At 37.8% G+C, this 17376-nt stretch overlaps 1 protein-coding gene across 4 annotated transcripts in view; it reads right to left on the bottom strand.

Annotated features, from left to right (window-relative positions):
* The window catches only part of ARHGAP5 (Rho GTPase activating protein 5), a 109859-nt gene that overhangs the window by 77113 nt on the left and 15370 nt on the right, over positions 1-17376 (bottom strand). Inside the window, exon 2 of one of the 4 annotated variants that reach the window (XM_057306465.1) lies at positions 3807-3931. The exons of 2 other annotated variants lie outside the window; for them this stretch is intronic. The gene's annotated coding sequence lies outside the window, so the exon portion shown is untranslated. Of the gene's footprint in view, positions 1-143; positions 292-3806; positions 3932-17376 lie in introns of those variants that run through there. One more of the 4 variants, XM_048222545.2, reaches the window with a different exon arrangement.

Below are 17376 nucleotides of genomic sequence, written 5' to 3'. Positions count from 1 at the left end.
AGCGCTCGGGCCGGAGGGAGGGGAGCAAGCGCGGGGCCGCGTCCTCGCTCGCGTCCGGGCTCCCCCATTGGCTTCTGCCCCTCCCCCTTCTTCCTCCGCCTCTCCCACCCATTGGTTCCCTCTCCTACTCCATTCCTTCTCACCTTTTCCCTTTTACCCATTGGCGTGGGTATTTTTCCCTCAGCTTTCCCCTTTCTCCGTATTCTCCTCCTCCGTCCCATCCTCCACGCTTTAGAAGCTGCAGACCGTGCAACCCTAAGCGTGATCGTCTCCGAACCTTCCCTGCTTTCTCCCTTTCCTTCTGTTCCGGTTTCTGGCTGAAACTGAGAGCAAACCACAATACTGCAAAGGAACCTGATATTGTGTTAGCCGTTGCAGAACGTCGCACGGGCACCAAAGGATTCTCGATAAATCCCCCTACGGTCTCTGAGCATTAAAGAATTCAAGAGAGAAAAATATGCGCCCTAGCTTGTTCGCGGGGACATGCTCTCATGTCTACTCCTACGTGTGCAGCCAGTTTTCTGCCTGGGGATCGCTCGCCAACTACAGACATCACCCGCCCAGGACCTGGTGCCATGCTCACCCAGAAGGCAAAACTCCATGGGAGCAAGAATCCCTTTCTCCGTCCACACCGAACGGACGCAGACAAGCCCGTGGTTTATTCTGTTCTTATGGAAGTTAAGCGAGATACCAAGATTTAGAGGTTTAGGGTGGACCCAAAGACCCCGGCACACACCACTACCGGCCCAACCTTAGGAACCAGGCTTTTATTATCCTACCTTAAGTATATTAAGTATTTTTTGAGACATGGAAATTTTACAAGTTTGGGGGTACACTGGGCTTTCGGTGTATTTCTCTTTCGAGCATTGGTATTGAAAGGTGGAGAAAAGACGGACGCTAGAAAAAATGCCTTTCCTTTTACCATTGAAGAAACTGAAGTCTTGTGACTTTCCCAAGGTCATCAGAATCTGTTTTATAGAGAGGTCTTAAGATAGTTGCCAGCAGATAAAAGAATGAGCAAAAACATAAGTCTACCCCAATTTGTAAAGTCTAAAACAAAGAAGTGCTTTGGAGGAGAATTTCTCTTTGGGGAAAAATTTGTTTCCTACCTTGAAAACAGTTCATCATCAGTAAAGTTAACAAATGAAAAATCTTTTAAGTTCCAGTTATTCTTCATTTCTTATGTTACAAGAGGTACTGAAGTTACCCAAGGTTGCTTTTTTGTGTTATAATGATGCAGCTGCTGCCAACAGAAGTACGTTTATGATCTGTTGGTAAGCCAGAAAAACGAAAACTGCCTTTTGGTAAAAATCAGAAAATATTTGTCAGTAAATCTATCACGATATTCCAGCACAAGTTTGTTGCACACCATTGCCCCTCTACTGTCCATATTTCTCAAAGGTAAACTTAATAGACAAAGCAGAAGAGACATGTTTAATTTCTCTATGTCTCTTACTCCTCCCTAATTTTACAAAGGCATCACTGAAATTCCTTACTCCACTTTCTTGCATCTGAATGGTACCAAATAGGTTATGTAGTTATGTAGGCACTTCTTTCTTTCAATTACAAACCATAGGCATGGAAGGATGCAAAAGAAAACTTGCAATGAAAGTAAATATAGAGAGGAAGGAAAAAGAGGAGAGGAAGAAATTGGGGAAAGGGAGTGGAACCATCCATGTGAGGTACTAATGCCTTAAGTACCCATACCACTTGTGCAGGTAAATGCATTTCTTGACCTTTGTACTAAGAGTCCTTAAAAATACAGTAAGCCAATTCAGACTCACAACTTTGACTCTGAAATGTTAAGTATTATAGAGTGTTCACCCCCAAGATACTTTAAAAATTACTTCCTAAATAATCAGAAATTTCATAACCGTGGACATGTATCAACATAAACCCAAGTCAAATAAATCAGGGCTTTTAAGGGAAGCATCATCATATAAAGAAGGTGAAAATTACACCTTCTTTATACGATAATGCTTCCTTTAAAACAGGACATGATACTAAAGAATCAAGACATGATTCTGGAGGAAAAACAAGACTTGAAATGTCATTTTCTCATAATGAAGACCCAGAAAATGTAACAAACAAGAAAGCCATGATTTTCAAAGGATAATTTTCGTAGCCGACATTACTGTTAGTCTTCCTACATCATCCATCTTGATTTAAGGGGTCTGGAACTTCAGAACTTTGCTCCTTATCAATACTAATAGTCTAAGGCTGCTTACCAGTATGAAAAAACTTAACAGATTTTTAAAAATTGTTTTTATATTACTTGCTCTTCTCAAAAAATAAAGCATACGCTTTTATGTACAAATAAACATCTGAACATGGGAATTGGGAGCCAAAGTTCTGAGCTTGAAAATGCTCAGATATCTACAAATAAAAGGCAATAAAGAGGAAAAAAATAGGGGCACCTGGGTGGCACAGCGGTTGAGCGTCTGCCTTCGGCTCAGGGCGTGATCCCGGCGTTATGGGATCAAGCCCCACATCAGGCTCCCCTGCTATGAGCCTGCTTCTTCCTCTCCCACTCCCCCTGCTTGTGTTCCCTCTCTCGCTGACTGTCTCTATCTCTGTCAAATAAATAAATAAAATCTTTAAAAAAAAAAGAGGAAAAAAATAAAACAAAAACCAAAAAATAAGATGGCATCTTTTAAAGTTGATCAGGAGCCATGCCTTCAGAGAAATAGCTTTAAACACCCACCCTCCCCACCCAAAAGGAGAAATTTTGAGAAAATAAGTAATGTATTCTTTACACACACACACACACACACACACACACACAAGAGGGGAGAGAGAGAGAGGGAGAGAGGGAGATGGAGTATTACCAAGCTTTCTCAGATCATCTACTCTTCTTATCTAAAATAAAAAAATTAAGCACTTGTTCTGCTGTACCGGATAATTAAAATTACCCGAAGCTCTGTTCTCATCTACTTTGAAAAAATTAGCAGAATAAGATTTTGGTCAGGCATTTCAGGTTTTTAATTTAAATATTCTCCACAAATTTCTAGTTCTTTAACGCATCCTAATAAAGTATTAATATGTGTGGTCTTTCTAGGATCAAAAGAGATGACAGCCATAAATGTTATCAAAATGCCGGCTCTATCATCAGTGATAACACTATAATATTTCAGATGTTTGCTGTGGTTTGGCTTCAAAAGAATTTACCCTATAGAAGCAGCTGCACCCCCTGCTGGAAATCTCTGATCATAACTACTTTAGCTTTTATAGACTCTACCAAGAACAAATGAAAAGCCAAATAAAGGGCCTTTGCATTCATAATAAAATTGACCAATACTTTTTGCCCGTCTGATACAAGACAGGCTTCTGGAGTACAAATTACTTCAGAATGTCACCTGATTACAGACAAAATACGCAAAGAAGTTGGAAAATAGCAAAGGCAAATTAGCTAAATAACCAAAACACTAAAAGATTGTTTATTGCATGATTTTCTATTGAATTTCACAACTCATTTCCACCTCCCACCTAACCCCCCACCTCCTGCCTAGAATTCTCTTTTAATCCCTGTACGATACAGTGAGGACTATCAGGTGGACAGAAGGCGGAGTAAGATGGGGTGCTTTCCTCGCAAGTAGGCAAATCGTGATATACCCAGTAACCCCAGTAAGTGAGTTGGGTGGTGAAAGACTTTCTCCAAATTTGTTTTATGGCTACCAATGATATTTTCAGCATGAAGAAAAGGTGCTAATTATGTCTTGGCTGTTACTGTAGAAAATATTTTGACAAGAGTTAAGGTAATTGTCAGCATGGGACTGGAACAGTAGGAAAGTAATGCATTGACTGACCTTCCTGGCATTTTGTTCCACAGAGCCTTGTTCTGTTGATTTTCCAGAATTGTATTTTCAGACTGAAATCCCAAAGATGGTATCAGAGTCTAGCTTCAAAATGTCATGTTCTTGCCACTCTGGTCCTAGGACATAACTGAAATAGTGAAAGCAGAACTCTATTTTGGAATAATTAGTATTTTATAAAGATTATTTGTAATGCAGACTCCTTTTAAAGGGATAACAATTCATTCAGGTCCCACCAGCACAAATACTTTCATTAGACAAAAATCTTCAAGTTATTTTCTCTCACAAAAGGAGATATTATTGGGCCATCTGGACCCTCCATTGAGTTTTCATGAAAGATCGCAGCTTGAATTTAATTAACCCCAATAAGGTTAACCCCACAAAGCTAAAAAATAATTGCAGAGGTTGCTAACTAAATTTTCTCTTTGAGATTGTTGTCACTGTCATTTGTAAATCATTACAATGAGAAACAGGAACTCATATTGCTTGACTATTTAACCATAAGAACATAATTTTTGTGAATGCCCCTTATTTCTGCTCTCTTAAGGCCACATTTGGATTGTGAGCCCCTCTAGGTAAGAATCACAAATAAACATTTGGCCCTATACAATAACTAGAACATGGTTAGTAGAAAGCTCAATGAATGCTTGATGATAATAATAATATGAAACATTCTAGGTTTTATGGATTTCTGTGGATTTATTACTAACAGAAGGCTTTAGATTATATTTTGAATACTAGCTGAGATAATCACTTTGGAAAATACAAATCATTTAAAGAAATCGCTGAATTCGCCTGTGAAAGTCAAGTTAGATGTCCTTCCCTGAGTACAACCCACAGTTCTTCATGTCACATCTCTCTAGAAGGTAAATGTGAGTTACTAGCAACAAATAATGGTGGATCTGAAACATCGGGGAATATCGTAAAGAACTGGTACAGCACAAGAGTTTCTGAAATCAATGAGAAGCTGTGTAATCACTTCACAATTAAGGCTTTGTTATTTTTCCCTATTATTATAAGCTGCAATAGATGATAAATGTCTGCTTTGCTGATCCATGCTTCTGCATTTTCTTCAAAAAGCCTCTCAAATAATAATGTGGTTTTTCTGATTGGACACACAACTTCTTTCAAACACATCTATTACATAGAGAGGGATAATAATACTCTTCTTTCCCCAAATAGGCTTCCAATCTCTCTTCAGCACAGCCTAGCACAGGACTATAGCATATGCTTCATTTATTTCTAGCTTTAGTACCCACAAGTAATTCTATTTTCTCCTCAAAAAGTACTTACATTAGAAATTCTGAGATTTCACAAACATGGTGATAAAGTAAAAGCAAAGTGCATAAATTCATAGATCAAATTCTTGTAAAATTACATTCAAACGCAGGCAAATATTTAAAATATTTTAAAACTATAGATTTTTGAGGTAGAAAAATATCTACAATGATTTCTGTGAAAAAACTCAGGCTACAAAGAAATAAAGGTAGTATGACTCCATTTTTGTAGAAAGAAAATATTTTGAAAACAAGATTGACAATATTATTGACCAACGTGTTAACAGAGATTTAATTTCGGTGGCCGGATTATAGCTAATATTAATTTTCTCCTTTTTGCTTTTCTGTATTTTCTAATTTTTTATAACAAACATATTATTTCTTGTGCAATACAAATTTGGAGTATAGTGGTGTTGAAAATGGGAGATACAATATATAAAGCAAGATAAGGTAAACTTTCTTGAAGCAATTGAACTGCCTACCACATAAATCTATTTTTTTTTATTATTTCCTTTCTTCTCTCTTTTTTCCCCTCTTACCCCGACTTCAGATTGTTTCTTCTTTCTTCCTTTTTTACTTTTTGAATCTCTATCTGCTTTTTCTTCTCTCTTAATTGTCTCTTGGGCCTTTTACAGGCCACCTTGGGCATTGACTGGTTCCATCTGAGCAACCTCTGATATAATGGAACGCAATGGTCTAGGTAAACATATTATTGCCACTTCTGGATTGTAGCCTGTCTTTGATGACCTTTTTTTTTTTTTTTTTAAGGTCTTACAGACCAAAACATATCCAAGAACATACATTTTGTTATATTTAATCACTTTATTTTTAATTATGTAAATCTGCCAATAGTATTGCCTATATTGCTGGTGATCTCATGGCACAGGCTCTATTTTTAAGCTTGTTTCTGCACTAAGACTCTGTTCGAAAGCTTTCAGGTATAGACAATAGACAGTATCTCTAATGCTGAAAATGCTGATCTGATCTTTCCACATGCTCTGGTATTTCCCTTTGGACCACAAGGATTATGATAAAATGTGTTCTATTTGGATGGTTTCCCATGTGGATTTGCTGATACTTAGGTTGCCTTTGGCTTCCATCACCCCAGGGAACTGAGGGTTGCTGTTTTAAGTCAGGGCATTTATCTTGCAGCACTCCTCTTCACTACAACCTCCTTGACACAGTACTATCAATTACCATTTTAAAGAAGAGGCCCAAATGGTCTTACTACAGTGCAAAGGAATGCTGGGGCACAAATTCATCTCCAGTAGAGAGCCCACCAAACTGGGAGTCAGGAGACTTGAATTTGTTTCTCAGGTTTTGCTTACTGTGTGACCTTCAGAAGTCATTGATGCTCCCTGAGCTGAAATTTCTGCATCCACACAATTGTCCCTTTGCCACTCTGACATTATTAAGTTTGAAATTATTTTGCAGGGTTAGCCCAGGAACCAGGCTTCACTTTTTCCTGGTTCACACTTAATTTAACACCCACCCATACCCACCACCACACCCAGGACAAAGCTGTTACTCGGCTTCCCTACGGGTTCTGTCAAGGGCCCTTACTTCATCTCTCCCTACAAAGAGAAAAAACAAAACTGAAAACCAAAAAACCTTCATCCTGATGAAACTAAGTTAATTTACATTTCTCTAAAACTCCTTCCTAAAATCTATTTCATTAGCTTTGAACCTATGGATTTCCCAGAGCAAGCCTGCCCCACCCTTGTTATAAGGTGACTGCTCTTAACCTTCCTTGCCAAAAGGTCACCCTGTGGTTTCTAAGACCACAGTTCTTTATACTCCCACAGTGTATTCATCACTTTGCATACCCCCAAGAAGTATAATCCAGAGCATCCAAGTAGCCAATACTGGGTCCCCACAACCCATGTCTTTTCTCCCTTGTGTCCATGTAGTCAATCCCGCTTCCATCTTCAGCCCCAGACAATCACTAATCTTCTTTCTCTCAGGATTTGCCTATTGTGGACATTTAATATAAATGGAATCATACAACATGTGGTCTTGTGCATCTGGCTTCATTTACTTGCTATTACATTTTTGAGGTCCATCGATATATTAGTATGCATCAATAATTCCTTCTTTATTCATTGCCGATTAGTATTCAATTATATGGATATGCCACATTTTGTTTATTCACTCCTCAGTTAGTTGACATTTAGATTGTTTTCACTTTTAGACTATCATGGATAATGCTGCTCTGAACATACAAATATTTGTGTGGGTATATGTTTCCATTTCTCTTAGATAGATACGTATGGGTAAAATTAATGGGTCATATTGTAAATGTATATTTAATGTTATAAGCAAATGCCAGACATTTTCCAAAGTGGCTGTAGCATTTTACAGTCTTGTCAGCAATGTATGAGGGTTCTAGTTTCTCCACAACCTGGCTTATACTTGTTATTGTCTTGTCTTTTTTATTATAGCCATTCTAGTGAGTATGAAGTAAACTCTTATTATAGTTTGAATTCACATTTCCCTGATGACAAATGATGTTGAGCATTTCTTATGTGCTTACTATCCTTTGGTATCTCTTCTTTGATAAGATATCTATTTAGCTCTTGCCCATTTTTTAATTAGGCTCTTAGCCTTATAATCGAGTTGAGCCTCATTGGATATTAAATTCTTGTATCGAATTTCCTAAAAACAATCTTTAGGATTTTTTTCTTAATGCAATGATAACTTTATTTTAATATTTCCCAATACTTCCCAATCACTTCCTTGTATGATTGTAATGCTTCTTTTTCCCAAATTGCAAAAAGTTGGAAAAGATAAAATGTCACTGAGTAAAATACTTTCTCTTCCAGGGCATTCTTACAGCCAGTTTATTTATTTGGCAACACATTGTTTTTCAGGCTTTCTTTCCCAATCTCTCCTTATTCATACAGGATAGCTTCATGCCAGTTATCCTATTTGATTTTGTTGTTAGAAACAGTATATTCATTCTATCAGAAAAACTGGGTGAAGGATTATGAAACAGTGAGCTTCCTGATCCACAACAATTAGGATCTCAAGAACATGAGTCTTGAGCAGGACTTTTGAGTCATTTCAATCAGAAGTGAGTACAACAAATCTTCCCCTTGGTGCCTAATTCGTTTTCAGTTATAAGTATTTCTGAAAGTGAGTTAACTCTTTTAAGCCAAAGGAATATAATTTTAGAGCACTTCAAAGTGATCTTTTCATTTGATACCTCAAAATACTGCCATGCCTTTTAATATTTTGCAGTGCAAGGCAACTTCTTGGCCCCAAAGAAATCATGTGCCACAGTGATTTAGGGATTAGAAAGAAAAGAGGCTACTGCAGTTCCAATCCTACCTTCTGATTTACTATTTGTACATCCACGTTGTGGCCTGCGGGTTCATGTTACTGTGGTACGCATCCCAAGTGTCAGCCTAATTCTAATAAAAGAGCCCTGGCTTTGACAGTGTTCTGTATGTTCACCTTGTATTGGAACAGGCCGCTGACAATTCTTTGAATTTACCTCAGGGTAAAACTCTTCACCTTCCCCAATCGTTTCATCAGTTAAGTCGCCATAATCGGCTGCCACAGCCCACCATTCAGGTACGTATTTTTAGCTAAATCATCGCAATAATAGGTATTTGCAAGGATATTTTTAGATCAGATGCTACCACATACACCTGCAGCATAGAGGGAAGACTTGCCTAAGCATAGAGAACTCTCCTAAGCATAGAGAAGAAATACCGTAAGTTACGGAGATGAAATGTCCTCCTTTAAAAATAGAAGAGTCTTCATACAAAGAGGAAACACTTCAGGAACGCTGACAATCTAGAGATCCAGGAACCTCCTTAGTCTCCCTGGCCCTATGTCACTGATCCAAATCTTATTTGGTTTTATCTTTTAGTTTAGTTTTGTTGAGAGCTCTTATTGTCTGAAAGTGATATTATATTAAGTGTAAGCTGGTTATAGGGTATTTTTAGTTTATTCCCTATTATTTTGTATATGAAATATATTTGGACTTTGATGTATTCTGGAGATTCAATATTATCCCAAATTTGTTCAAATATTTAAAAAACATATGAATACATTTAAGTATTAGGCCTGTGGAAAAACATATAAAAATATTAACAGTAGCTACTTCTGGGTAATTTTTTAAGAAATATTTTCATCATATTTATTTTCTTATATGTTCATCTTATATACTTCCTCATATATACTTTCTCATATATCTACATACTTTCTTAGAATTTAAAATAGAGGATTTTTTTTAATGTTGCACATACTTATACCTTCTCATTCACAACATTCCTTGAAATTACACTGACTGGCAGAATACAATTAACAGGAGTTCTGAAACTTAGGGAGACTCTCTCTTTGGAATACTATTTTGATATATCCTCTCATTCAACAACCATCAATTTGTACCCACTATGTGCCAAAGATTGTTCAAATCAGAAATATGAACATGAAAGGCATGGTTCTTATTTGCAATGAGCTCATTTTCATGTCAGGATTGTATCATGTCCTAGAAGTATGACCACAGTTTGCCTCTTCTAATGAAGAGCAAATAAGTCTTCCAATCTCTATTATTCTATAACATCTTCCTCATTTGCAATTTCTCATTTTAAACATGACAAGCATAGACAGCTAAGTAGGTAGGTAAATAGGTACGTGGGTAGATAAATACATAGATAAACTGCTGAAGAATGACAAATTTGAATGGGCAATAATTTCTTCTTAGTCAAATTAACAAACTAACTTGCTCAAATTACTTTCATGATTAGGATATTTTCAGACTTAGATTCCGAATGTTAGAGGCACTTCGAATCAATTCATTCTTCTCCGCTATTGTCAATTTTGTAGTCTTGTGGCTTTGTTTTTTGCAGTCTTTAGGTTAGTGCCATACCACCAAATGACATACAGGCTGTTCCAAGACTGAGTGAAGTCTTGTTTTAACTGGCATATAACTGTTTTTATTTGGGTTTCTGTGGAATTTGGAAGTCTGCAACTCATCCAAAATAAGGGCATTCCACAAATTCCATTTCTTAAAAGCCATCCCTCCTTCATACGCTGTTTCCATTTCCTTCAATGTAACTAAACTTTTAGCAGGACATTCCCAAAAAAGTGAGAAAGGGAGGTGTTTTAGGACAAGCAAAGCAGAGCTCTTACTCAGCAAGTCCTTTTGGTAGTATATTAATAGTAGCAACATCAGGACCAGTAGTAATAGTTACAGAAAAATAATTGTAATATAAACACTTAAACCACCAACACTTTTAAACAAATCTTGAAAATCCAAGAGTTAAAAATGTCATTTTGTACATGCATTAGTTGATTCAATACAAATAATAGGCACAAATCTTTAGCAATGTGTGCTATTTCTCAAATTATTTAAATAAAAGGTAGGTTTTTCTGGGTTGCCAAATTTTTAGCCTAAAAATCTTAGTTTCTCTTTTAAATGCAAAAGTTTATTTGGACTCCAAGCACTTCAAATGCAAAGAGAAACAGGAACAGAATCTGCTATGGGGAGGAAGCCTTAAGGAAGACCTTGGCTATCATCCCATGTAAGATTACCCTCGTGGCATCTTGTTTCCTGAGAAATAATGCATAAGGCAGCTCCCCACATACGTGGGTCAGTCTCTTTTGATGTGCGGGTAAAACTCATTAAAGTTAATAGGGATGAGGCGCATACATCAAGGCAAGCATGGAACCCACAGAATATAATAGCAGAGGAGACTCTGAGAACGTTCTGACTGTGAATGAGCAGTAGTTTGTTGAATTGTAATAAGGGCTGTGTTCCGGGTCCTCATTTCATTTGGGAAAGGCTTGGCATATTTTCTCAAACCCTGCCTTTGTGCAGACTCATGGCAGAGTGTTTTGTTCTAGGGATGTGCTGCTCACGGTCTACTCACAGAGCACAATTTAATACAAATACTTTAGAGTGTGCTCCTTTGTGGGAAGTAGGCTCCATTAGAGTTGAAGTAATTTGGATTCTTTTGCTTGAGAAAAGGAAAACTACTTTGAAGCATATAAAGAATGCAGTGAAGAATGAACAAAACGAAATGAGCCTACACGGCCATAAGGTTAAAAAGAGGGAAGACCTGACAGTGCTGATTATAAAAATTAGATACCCATAGGGCTTTGCAGGTTTCTCTAGAGATGTTTAAAAACCAGAGAGAGTAGGGGCGCCTGGGTGGCTCAGTTGGTTGACTGACTCTTGGTTTCAACTCAGGTCATGATCTCATGGGTCATGGGATCAAGCCCTGGGTTGGGCTCCAAGCTCAGCGGGGAGTCTGCTTGGCAATTCTCTCTCCCTTTTCTTGCCCCTACTTGCGTGCTCTGTCTCTAACAAATAAATAAATCTTTAAAAAACCAAACAACAGAGAGAGTCGAGGTGCCACTGGCAAGTCAGGATAAAGGACTAGGTAGGTATTCCTACTCTTCTCAAGTGAAAAACGCCATTAAAATAAAATGTTCCACATATCTTTATATGTGTAAAACAAGGAGATTACCTTTCACTTGACATGAACACATGGTAACTAATCTCCAGTGGCATGGGGTACACACCAATATCAGAGTTACTATTGTCTTCTATTGTTTCATTAGTCTCAGACTCATCTTTTCATCAGTACTACTTGTCCTCTGTTCCCTCAGTTCATATTAATAATAGTAGTAACAAATAAAGAAATCATTATCCTTTTCCAATTTTTGTGACATTTTGAATCATTACAAGTTTTAATAAATAGAGAAGAGAAGGAATATTGTGTCATGAGTCCCAAGCTTCATATTCACTTCAAAAATTTTTGTTGGTTTCCATGTGATATTTTGTATTTTGAGAATCTATTGATAAGACGAATACGAAATGACAACCAAAAAAAACTACCATAGATTTTTTTTATCATTTTTTAAAATGAGTGTATTTTGTTAATCCCTGTGGCATATAGACATTTGAGAAATTGTACTTACGGGACACAATGTGTTAAGTTTCCAGACAATGTTTGGCATACGTATTCAAAGATCCCAACAAAAGTCAGGCCTCTAAAAGAGATAACTACCCAACCCTAGCTAAGGAGATCTGGACCTGCAGTAACTCCTTAAACACATGAGTAAATGTCTTCTCTTTTTTGAACCTTAATTTTCTTATCCATAAAATAAGGAGGTTGGACTAGCTGCTCTTTAAGACTCCTTTGAGCTCTAAAACTTCTTTGATTATATCGGGTCCTTTATTTAGCAACCATATACAACTGGATTTAAATGTCACACGTGGATGTAAATGTCAATGTGTGGCACTATTAATATGCTTTTCATGCTAGGGAAGTTGTTCTTATAAAAAATTTATCAATATTCCTATGTGTTTATGTTTAGTGAACCCATTATAAATATCTAACTTGCCTATTCTTAAATACTGCTTTATTTTTCATATTTCGTTTAGTCAATAGATCTCCAAAACTAGGTTTCAACATGTTTATCCTTATATTATAGATGAGAACAATGAAGCCTGCCCAAACAATCACATAGTAAGTCAATGACATAGTTTAGAATGGAGCTATCAATAGGAGATTATTTCTGCAAAGATTATATTCTGCAAAAAAAGAATCTGTTTATGCTCTCTTCACAGTAATGAGTGAGTTATTGAAATAATCACTGTAGGTGATTTTCTTCTCCAAAATTATCACTGTCCTAATTACTGATGACTATTAACTCAGTATTTTTCTAGTTTATGCTATTTGATTGGAATTGATTAAAAGATTATAATTCTGCTATATCCAGGTTTGTGTGTTTCTTAAATGTTGAAGCTAAACTCTACCTTAAAATAATTAATATTAATATTAATATTATTGCTTCTGTAAATAGCATTTTCAGGAAAATTTTGAGAGTGAATGAGTTAGTGGGAATTCTATTAGGTGCCATCCTTAGTAAATTTCAATAAATACACTTTTAAATTTTAAAATATCAAGTCACATTTTTAATATATATTTTTTACAGATTTTATTTATTTATTTGCCAGAGAGAGACAGAGACAGAGACAGAGCACAAGCAGGGGGAGCAGCAGGCAGAGAGAGAAGTAGATTCCCTGCTGAGCAGGGAGCCTGATGTGGGACTTGATCCCAGGACCCTGAGATCATAACCCAGGCTGAAGGCAGATGCTTAACTGACGAAGCTACCCAGGCATCCCCCCCCTTTTTATATATATTTTTTTCTCAAGTCACATTTTAATGTTTATATACCTATTTGATATGTTTACTTTTCTTCAGTAATATGATTCTAGGGTTCTTTTTAGCGTTTATTTTATCCTTCTGTTTTTCCTGAAGTGGGGGGGGAAACCATATATTTATATGTAATATATTATATGTAATATAATTATATATAATATATAAATATATTAATAATATAATAATTAATAATATAGTAATATAATAATAAATTACATATATATGTAATATAACCTTATACACAAGTATGCACATATAAGTGCCATGCACATATCTCTTCCTCTTCTTGATCACTTTGAACTCTCAGTGGATATTTTAGGTAGGCACAGGAATAACTTTCATTTGTAATTGCACCATCATTTTAAAGCCTAATTACAGGAAAACATTTTGTTTTAGAATACTGGAAGTCTAGAAATAAAGGGATTTCTCCGTCAAGAAACCTGGGGTAGCCAATGTTTTAAGTGCAACTGAGCACCTAATGGACTTGGAAGAAGAGTAGCTTTCAATTTGGAGCAAGAGAACTCTGTGCAGAACAAACCAGTACCAGTGTAACAAGGATTTAGTATGTTTACATTTCACCCAGGTATAAAAAATTCTACTGAGTAAGAATCTAAGAAGTCACATCAAGATAAGCATGATAAAGAGGCAGGGGTTTATCTGGCAGGTGGAAAGGAGAAAAGTAGAGCTGAATCACAAAGAACTAAAACCCAGAAAACTTCTGCAGAGCCAGGGAGTGTAGCACTGAGACTTCTGTCAGCTCAACTCTTTCTTCTTTGTATCCTCATCCTGAATGAAGTAGGATGACAGGGCCACATTGCAGGCCCCTCTGAGGGGTTGGCCACCTTCAGTCACTCTGCTGTGTGGATTTGGAAGCATTCATGGAAACTGACTCTGCAAGCTGGAGCAAGCTTTGCACTCTTGATTCAGCACTTGTGAATTCAAGGCTGTTGAGCAGTCTCTTCCTAAAACTTTTCCAGGATTGCTCGGCAGGGTATAGATCTTCCTCAAAAATATACTGATTAAGGAATGGTTGAGATACAGTCTGGAAAGTGCTGCATGAGATAAGTAGGGGCAGCAACAACCACTCAGAAACTCATAAGGGTGGGGCACCTGGCTGGCTCAGTCGGTTAAGCGGCTGCCCTCCACTCAGGACCCTCAGGTCAAGATCCCAGGGCCCTGGTATCTAGCCCTGCGTAGGGCTCCCTGCTCAGCGGGGAGTCTGCTTCTCCCTCTGCCCCTGTCCCTGCCTGTCCCCCTGCTTATGCTCTCTTGCTACTCTCTCTCTCCAAATGAATAAAATCTTAAAAAAAAAAACAAAACTCATAAGTGTTTTTAAAAATAGGCTCTTGATTGGCCCCTGCATGATGGGAGGACACAAAATGGAAATCTAGACACAGACAAAAAGTTGAGAGACGCGACTATAGTTTCAAGCCCCCCAAAAAAGTTCAGAAATTAATTTCAGCTTTACATAATCACACAGGAAGCAATTAAATGAAACAAGACAACCTGCTTGTTCAGAAATTAATTTCTATGCTAATCTTGAACCCTAAATTTTTGCTAATCCTGTTTCAGTTTAATCACTTTCACAAAAGCACACACCATGTTTCCCAAATGCCACTGTTTAGCAGTTTCCACAACGTATTTTGTTTTGATACAGGTCTTGTCATTCTTGCCCTCAACTTACAAATTAAAAAAAAAAAAAAAGGCAATCAAACCTAAACACAATCACACATAAATTTTGCAATATTTCTTGGTACAAATGTCCCTGAAAATTTTTATAAATTAGTTTGGCCCAGTCCAAATGATCAGAAGTCTCTACAACAAACCTCTGGAATCACTTCCATCGGCTAAGTAAGAATCCAGGAAAATTACCAAATGATGGATGGACAAACGCTGTCATGATGCCTTTTGACACATTAACGAACACCAAGTCACATAGTAGTCATTCTCCAAAGTAAGTTGTTATCACCCCTACATAAAGACTTTAAAGATTCTAAGTAAGACGATTATTGCTTTTACATGGACTCAGGTCCCTTGAGAGGGACCTCTAACCCATCTTTCTCCCAATAGATTGAAATATATTTATGACATCTAATGGCGGACTATCTTCCCAGTTGGTTTATTCAGTCAATTTTCATTCACTCACTCATTTAAACATTTATTGAGAGCTGGATATTGTGTTTGGTACTAGAGATATGAAGAAAAAGATAAATACCCTATCTTCACTGTTTAATAGGAGAGACAAACAGGAGAACCCTAGAACCCTCTTAAATTATAGTGATAAACATGATAGAAGAATATTCTCCCCTGGGAGTGAGGATGTAGCAAGGAAGGCTTTTTTTTTTCCTTAAGATTTTATTTATTTATTTGACAGAGAGAGAGACAGCCAGTGAGAGAGGGAACACAAGCAGGGGGAGTGGGAGAGGAAGAAGCACGCTCCCAGCAGAGCAGGGAGCCCGATGTAGGGCTCAATCCCGATCACGCCCTGAGCCAAAGGCAGACGCTTAATGACTGAGCCACCCAGGCGCCCCGCAAGGAAGGCTTTCAACCAGAGCTTGAAAGAGGAGAAGGAGCTGCAGTGGTGGATAGAGTCAGAAAGGACCAAGGAATGGACACATGTGCAGAGGGCATAAAGAGGGAGGAGTTGGATTTGATCATTCCATTCTCATCAACCATCTTTTCTTAATTACAAAAAAAGGGGAAAGAAACTCAACAGGAATCTTTTGGAAAGACGGATGACATGGGTTTACACTAGATTACAGCTCCAAATTTTATCGCTTCCGGGCAAGAGAAAGGAATCAATGGCCAAGGACTCCTTTTTCATTAAAAAAAATTTTTTTTAAAGATTTTACTTATTTATTTGAGAGAGAGAGCAAGAGAGAGCACGTGCGGGGTGAGGGACAGAGGGAGAAGCAGACTCCCTTCTGAGCAAGGAACCTGATACAGAGCTTGATCCCGAGACTCTGGGACCATGACCTAAGCTGAAGGCAGATGTTTAACTGACTGAGCCACCCTGGCACCCCTCCTCTTAAAATTTTCTGATTTTTGAAGCTGCAACACAAACTTAACAATAAAGTGTTAAGAAAGGTCAACTGTCTCTTGTGACCATAGCAGTCAGGATAGGTGCAGAAGGGAACTGGGAGAATACAGGAGGGAGTCCAAGAGGAATCATCAAACAACCCATAAAAACCATCATCCAGTAGGCCCTAGTTCCTCAATCCTTTTTGAACATTATTCATAACCTCCTGTTTGAGAGGCTGTGATATATTCCCATTCTTAGAAATCTCCATTGCCTTTTTAAAAGTTAGCTCAAAACATGACCCATATAGGGGTGCCTGGGTGGCTCAGTTGTTAAGCGTCTGCCTTCAGCTCAGGTCAGGATCCCAGCATTCTAGGATTGAAACTCACATTGGGCTCCCTGCTCAGTGGGAAGCCTGCTTCTCTCTCTCCCACTCCCCCTGCTTGTGTTCCCTCTCTCGCTGTGTCTCTCTCTGTCAAATAAATAAAATCTTTAAAAAACAAAACAAAACAAAAGCATGACCCATATAATTGTAGCCTACATTCCTCATTTTTAACACTTAAAAGTTCAGAATTCTTAGGTGCTCCCCTTTCTTCAATTCAAAGGAAATAATGGAAATATTTCTGTCATCACAAAAACAGAAATAAAATAAAACAGAAAATGTACATTAAATTTAGCAGAAGTCATTTTGTAGGGCTCTAATGGAACTGGATTGCAATTGTCTAATATGCTGAGAAGCACTTCATCCCATATTTGCCTGCCCCACCCCTCAAATCTATGACGTGGGATAATTTTTTTACGTGACTACCTATTTAAATAGTTAAAATCTCCCTAAATGTGGCACAAGATAAAATCAACATAAAACTTAAGCTGAGGTTCACCTCGGTGGCTCAGTTGGTTAAGCATCTGCCCTCGGCTCAGGTCTTGATCTCAGGGTCCTGGGATCAGGTCCTGGGATTGGGTCCTGGGGTTGAGCCCTGCATTGGACTCCTGGCTCAGCGAGGAGTCTGCTTCTCCCTTTCCCTTGCTCCCACCTCTCCCACTTGTGCACTCTCTCTCTGTCTCAAATAAATAAATAAAATCTT

This window comes from Ursus arctos, unplaced genomic scaffold (genome assembly GCF_023065955.2).
Source record: "Ursus arctos isolate Adak ecotype North America unplaced genomic scaffold, UrsArc2.0 scaffold_37, whole genome shotgun sequence".
Taxonomy (NCBI): domain Eukaryota; kingdom Metazoa; phylum Chordata; class Mammalia; order Carnivora; family Ursidae; genus Ursus; species Ursus arctos.
The sequence above is the reverse complement of the archived record's forward strand: the minus strand, read 5'-3'. Positions and strand labels throughout refer to the sequence as shown.